General features: G+C 42.0%; 5 non-coding genes and 2 pseudogenes across 5 annotated transcripts; all 7 read left to right on the top strand.

Moving 5' to 3' along the window:
* Positions 1–564: 564 nt before the first annotated feature.
* Positions 565–725, top strand: LOC120036834. Its single transcript, XR_005474676.1, has one exon. It is a non-coding gene; the product is annotated as a U1 spliceosomal RNA (small nuclear RNA).
* Positions 726–1,399: 674 nt separating this feature from the next.
* LOC120036807 lies at positions 1,400–1,519 on the top strand. The gene has a single exon (XR_005474651.1). It is a non-coding gene; the product is annotated as a 5S ribosomal RNA (ribosomal RNA).
* Positions 1,520–2,216: 697 nt separating this feature from the next.
* LOC120036836 lies at positions 2,217–2,366 on the top strand (annotated as a pseudogene).
* Positions 2,367–3,051: 685 nt separating this feature from the next.
* LOC120036806 lies at positions 3,052–3,171 on the top strand. Its single transcript, XR_005474650.1, has one exon. It is a non-coding gene; the product is annotated as a 5S ribosomal RNA (ribosomal RNA).
* Positions 3,172–3,869: 698 nt separating this feature from the next.
* LOC120036783 lies at positions 3,870–4,025 on the top strand. Its single transcript, XR_005474631.1, has one exon. It is a non-coding gene; the product is annotated as a U1 spliceosomal RNA (small nuclear RNA).
* Positions 4,026–4,702: 677 nt separating this feature from the next.
* Positions 4,703–4,821, top strand: LOC120036809. The gene has a single exon (XR_005474653.1). It is a non-coding gene; the product is annotated as a 5S ribosomal RNA (ribosomal RNA).
* Positions 4,822–5,513: 692 nt separating this feature from the next.
* On the top strand, positions 5,514–5,663 carry LOC120036781 (annotated as a pseudogene).
* The last annotated feature ends 337 nt before the right edge of the window (positions 5,664–6,000 follow it).

Raw genomic sequence — 6,000 nt, 5'->3', positions numbered from 1 at the left:
CCTTGTGTTGTCAGGGAGCAACTGCCTTTTATGCATAAGACAAATAAGAATATTGTTACTGAATGCAGCTTGTGTGTGCTTTGTGCTCCCTCGCCCTGTTCAAATGATCAAAGGAAATAATGCTGGTGAGGAGTGGAACTGGACTGGTGTCTGATGGCCCTGTGTTTTCCATGTTGGAATTACAACCCTTCTTTTATGGAGTAAATCAAAAGCACAAGAGAATCTGAGATGTTATCGATAATAAATCAATTGGTTTCATGCATTTGTCTGTGTGTGTGTGTGTGTGTCTGAATGTGATTGTATTTCGTCATATCGCAAACATTTGTGATATCAGATAGGTTAAGATATTAAAAAGTAATTGGTGATTTTTTCGACAGTGTTGCATGATGGGAATCTAGTGGTTCACTGATATAATCTAGTAAACAAAATAAACTACTTTTTCACCACTCTGTGTGCAAGTGCATTCCTAAACGGCATTTAACGCAGGTCGATGTGATATGATATTATCAGAACACAAAGTGGTTACCGTTAGCGGAAAATGTTGGCACTGGAGAGACTTTCCCTCCACTAAGCAGAAGAGATACCGTGATCAAGAAGGTGGTTCACCCAGTGTGGGGCTCAGCCATTGCACTCTGGCTGTGCTGACCCCTTGCGAATTTTCCAAATGTGGAAATCTCGATTGCATAATTTATGGTAGTGGGGGACTGCGTTCGCGCTCTACCCTGATGTCTTGTTAATGACTAAACCGTTGCTTGGCGGCAAGCTTGAGGATGACTTGAGTCAATTGCCCTGTGCTTATGGAGATCTTTGAAGTCAGTTGTGAAAGACACTTTGTGGACCAATCGAAAGGTAGAAACATTTGTTTGTAGCCAAACATTGTTGACATTTTGTGGAAACATCATGTTGCGAAATGCAGCATGGTATTTATGCCACGCTGGTACTTCAATCAAGAGATAGTTGAGAAGCCGCTCTAACCCCCATGGTCATGATGTGTCATACGCCCATGCGCTTACAATATGAAATTGTCCATACATGCGCTCCTCCTTAGACACAGAACAATGCAATAGGTTTTCAACATTCAGAGATTTTGTGTATTTATTCTGGCTAGTAGGATAGCTGCATGGGAAACTGTTGCTAATGATGTATTTGTCAGAAGTCATTGTATTTGTCCGTTTTTTCCCACAAGGCTGAAATATGTGCCCTCGCTTTGAAATGTTAGCAAGGTTTGTTTGTATTTCATCCAACTATCTGTGCTAAAAAGTGATGGCTACAGTATATGTAATTTCTTCCACTTACTGAGTGAGCCAAAGTTCAAGCTGCTTATCTAATTGGTGAGAATGCAATGTCTGTTTATCAGACTCACTTTGACTTTATATGGTGTACCAAGAGTATGTCCTTCGCTTACGGCCATACCAGCCTGAATACGCCCGATCTCGTCTGATCTCGGAAGCTAAGCAGGGTCGGGCCTGGTTAGTACTTGGATGGGAGACCTGCCTGGGAATACCAGGTGCTGTAAGCATTTTGTCCACTAGGGTGTGCTCTGGCATTATTTCATCAGCAACACTGCCTTGTAGTAAGCATTTGATGCTGAATTGACTAAATGCAGCTTCTATGGGCTAGTCTCCCCTGCCCTTTTAATACGAATCAAAGTTCCTTGTGTTGTCAGGGAGCAACTGCCTTTTATGCATAAGACAAATAAGAATATTGTTACTGAATGCAGCTTGTGTGTGCTCTGTGCTCCCTCGCCCTGTTCAAATGATCAAAGGAAATAATGCTGGTGAGGAGTGGAACTGGACTGGTGTCTGATGGCCCTGTGTTTTCCATGTTGGAATTACAACCCTTCTTTTATGGAGTAAATCAAAAGCACAAGAGAATGTGAGATGTTATCGATAATAAATCAATTGGTTTCATGCATTTGTCTGTGTGTGTGTGTGTGTGTCTGAATGTGATTGTATTTCGTCATATCGCAAACATTTGTGATATCAGATAGGTTAAGATATTAAAAAGTAATTGGTGATTTTTTCGACAGTGTTGCATGATGGGAATCTAGTGGTTCACTGATATAATCTAGTAAACAAAATAAACTACTTTTTCACCACTCTGTGTGCAAGTGCATTCCTAAACGGCATTTAACGCAGGTCGATGTGATATGATATTATCAGAACACAAAGTGGTTACCGTTAGCGGAAAATGTTGGCACTGGAGAGACTTTTCCTCCACTAAGCAGAAGAGATACCGTGATCAAGAAGGTGGTTCACCCAGTGTGGGGCTCAGCCATTGCACTCTGGCTGTGCTGACCCCTTGCGAATTTTCCAAATGTGGGAATCTCGATTGCAAAATTTATGGTAGTGGTCGTTTGCGCTTTACCCTGATGTCTTTGTTAATGATAAACCTGTTGCTTGGCGGCAGGCTTAAGGATGACTTGAGTCAACTGACTGTGCTTATGGAGATCTTTGAAGTCAGTTGTGAAAGAGACTTTGTGGACCAATCGAAAGGTGGAAACATTTGTTTGTAGCAAAACATTGTTGGCATTTTGTCGAAACATTATGTTGCGAAATGCAGCATTGTATTTATGCCACGCTGGTACTTCAATCAAGAGATAGTTGAGAAGCCACTCTAACCCCCCCCCGGTCATGATGTGTCATACGCGCCCCATGCGCTTCCAATATGAAATTGTCCATACATGCGTTCCTCCTTAGCACAGAACAATGCAATAGGTTTTCAACATTCAGAGATTTTGTGTATTTATTCTGGCTAGTAGGATAGCTGCATGGGAAACTGTTGCTAATGATGTATTTGTCAGAAGTCATTGTATTTGTCCGTTTTTTCCCACAAGGCTGAAATATGTGCCCTCGCTTTGAAATGTTAGCAAGGTTGGTTTGTATTTCATCCAACTATCTGTGCTAAAAAGTGATGGCTACAGTATATGTAATTTCTTCCACTTTACTGAGTGAGCCCAAAGTTCAAGCTGCTTATCTAATTGGTGAGAATGCAATGTCTGTTTATCAGACTCACTTTGACTTTATATGGTGTACCAAGAGTTAGTCCTTCGCTTACGGCCATACCAGCCTGAATACGCCCGATCTCGTCTGATCTCGGAAGCTAAGCAGGGTCGGGCCTGGTTAGTACTTGGATGGGAGACCTGCCTGGGAATACCAGGTGCTGTAAGCATTTTGTCCACTAGGGTGTGCTCTGGCATTATTTCATCAGCAACACTGCCTTGTAGTAAGCATTTGATGCTGAATTGACTAAATGCAGCTTCTATGGGCTAGTCTCCCCTGCCCTTTTAATACGATCAAAGTTCCTTGTGTTGTCAGGGAGCAACTGCCTTTTATGCATAAGACAAATAAGAATATTGTTACTGAATGCAGCTTGTGTGTGCTCTGTGCTCCCTCGCCCTGTTCAAATGATCAAAGGAAATAATGCTGGTGAGGAGTGGAACTGGACTGGTGTCTGATGGCCCTGTGTTTTCCATGTTGGAATTACAACCCTTCTTTTATGGAGTAAATCAAAAGCACAAGAGAATGTGAGATGTTATCGATAATAAATCAATTGGTTTCATGCATTTGTCTGTGTGTGTGTGTGTGTGTGTCTGAATGTGATTGTATTTCGTCATATCGCAAACATTTGTGATATCAGATAGGTTAAGATATTAAAAAGTAATTGGTGATTTTTTCGACAGTGTTGCATGATGGGAATCTAGTGGTTCACTGATATAATCTAGTAAACAAAATAAACTACTTTTTCACCACTCTGTGTGCAAGTGCATTCCTAAACGGCATTTAACGCAGGTCGATGTGATATGATATTATCAGAACACAAAGTGGTTACCGTTAGCGGAAAATGTTGGCACTGGAGAGACTTTTCCTCCACTAAGCAGAAGAGATACCGTGATCAAGAAGGTGGTTCACCCAGTGTGGGGCTCAGCCATTGCACTCTGGCTGTGCTGACCCCTTGCGAATTTTCCAAATGTGGGAATCTCGAATTGCAAAATTTATGGTAGTGGCTCGTTTGCGCTTTACCCTGATGTCTTTGTTAATGATAAACCTGTTGCTTGGCGGCAGGCTTAAGGATGACTTGAGTCAACTGACTGTGCTTATGGAGATCTTTGAAGTCAGTTGTGAAAGGAGACTTTGTGGACCAATCGAAAGGTGGAAACATTTGTTTGTAGCAAAACATTGTTGGCATTTTGTCGAAACATTATGTTGCGAAATGCAGCATTGTATTTATGCCACGCTGGTACTTCAATCAAGAGATAGTTGAGAAGCCACTCTAACCCCCCCCCGGTCATGATGTGTCATACGCCCCATGCGCTTCCAATATGAAATTGTCCATACATGCGTTCCTCCTTAGCACAGAACAATGCAATAGGTTTTCAACATCCAGAGCTTTTGTGTATTTATTGTGGCTAGTAGGATAGCTGCATGGGAAACTGTTGCTGATGATGTATTTGTCAGAAGTCATTGTATTTGTCCGTTTTTTCCCACAAGGCTGAAATATGTGCCCTCGCTTTGAAATGTTAGCAAGGTTTGTTTGTATTTCATCCAACTATCTGTGCTAAAAAGTGATGGCTACAGTATATGTAATTTCTTCCACTTTTGAGTGAGCCAAAGTTCAAGCTGCTTATCTAATTGGTGAGAATGCAATGTCTGTTTATCAGACTCACTTTGACTTTATATGGTGTACCAAGAGATGTACCTTCGCTTACGGCCATACCAGCCTGAATACGCCCGATCTCGTCTGATCTCGGAAGCTAAGCAGGGTCGGGCCTGGTTAGTACTTGGATGGGAGACCGCCTGGGAATACCAGGTGCTGTAAGCCTTTTGTCCACTAGGGGGTGTGGCATTATTTCATCAGCAACACTGCCTTGTAGTAAGCATTTGATGCTGAATTGACTAAATGCAGCTTCTATGGGCTAGTCTCCCCTGCCCTTTTAATACGATCAAAGTTCCTTGTGTTGTCAGGGAGCAACTGCCTTTTATGCATAAGACAAATAAGAATATTGTTACTGAATGCAGCTTGTGTGTGCTCTGTGCTCCCTCGCCCTGTTCAAATGATCAAAGGAAATAATGCTGGTGAGGAGTGGAACTGGACTGGTGTCTGATGGCCCTGTGTTTTCCATGTTGGAATTACAACCCTTCTTTTATGGAGTAAATCAAAAGCACAAGAGAATGTGAGATGTTATCGATAATAAATCAATTGGTTTCATGCATTTGTCTGTGTGTGTGTGTGTGTCTGAATGTGATTGTATTTCGTCATATCGCAAACATTTGTGATATCAGATAGGGTTAAGATATTAAAAAGTAATTGGTGATTTTTTCGACAGTGTTGCATGATGGGAATCTAGTGGTTCACTGATATAATCTAGTAAACAAAATAAACTACTTTTTCACTACTCTGTGTGCAAGTGCATTCCTAAACGGCATTTAACGCAGGTCGATGTGATATGATATTATCAGAACACAAAGTGGTTACCGTTAGCGGAAAATGTTGGCACTGGAGAGACTTTTCCTCCACTAAGCAGAAGAGATACCGTGATCAAGAAGGTGGTTCACCCAGTGTGGGGCTCAGCCATTGCACTCTGGCTGTGCTGACCCCTTGCGAATTTTCCAAATGTGGGAATCTCGATTGCAAAATTTATGGTAGTGCTCGTTTGCGCTTTACCCTGATGTCTTTGTTAATGATAAACCTGTTGCTTGGCGGCAGGCTTAAGGATGACTTGAGTCAACTGACTGTGCTTATGGAGATCTTTGAAGTCAGTTGTGAAAGAGACTTTGTGGACCAATCGAAAGGTGGAAACATTTGTTTGTAGCAAAACATTGTTGGCATTTTGTCGAAACATTATGTTGCGAAATGCAGCATTGTATTTATGCCACGCTGGTACTTCAATCAAGAGATAGTTGAGAAGCCACTCTAACCCCCCCCGGTCATGATGTGTCATACGCGCCCATGCGCTTCCAATATGAAATTGTCCATACATGCGTTCCTCCTTAGCACAGA

Source organism: Salvelinus namaycush, unplaced genomic scaffold (assembly GCF_016432855.1).
Source record: "Salvelinus namaycush isolate Seneca unplaced genomic scaffold, SaNama_1.0 Scaffold1479, whole genome shotgun sequence".
NCBI classification, from domain to species: Eukaryota; Metazoa; Chordata; class Actinopteri; order Salmoniformes; family Salmonidae; genus Salvelinus; species Salvelinus namaycush.
Note: the sequence above shows the minus strand (reverse complement) of the source record. Positions and strands in the feature narration are given on the sequence as shown.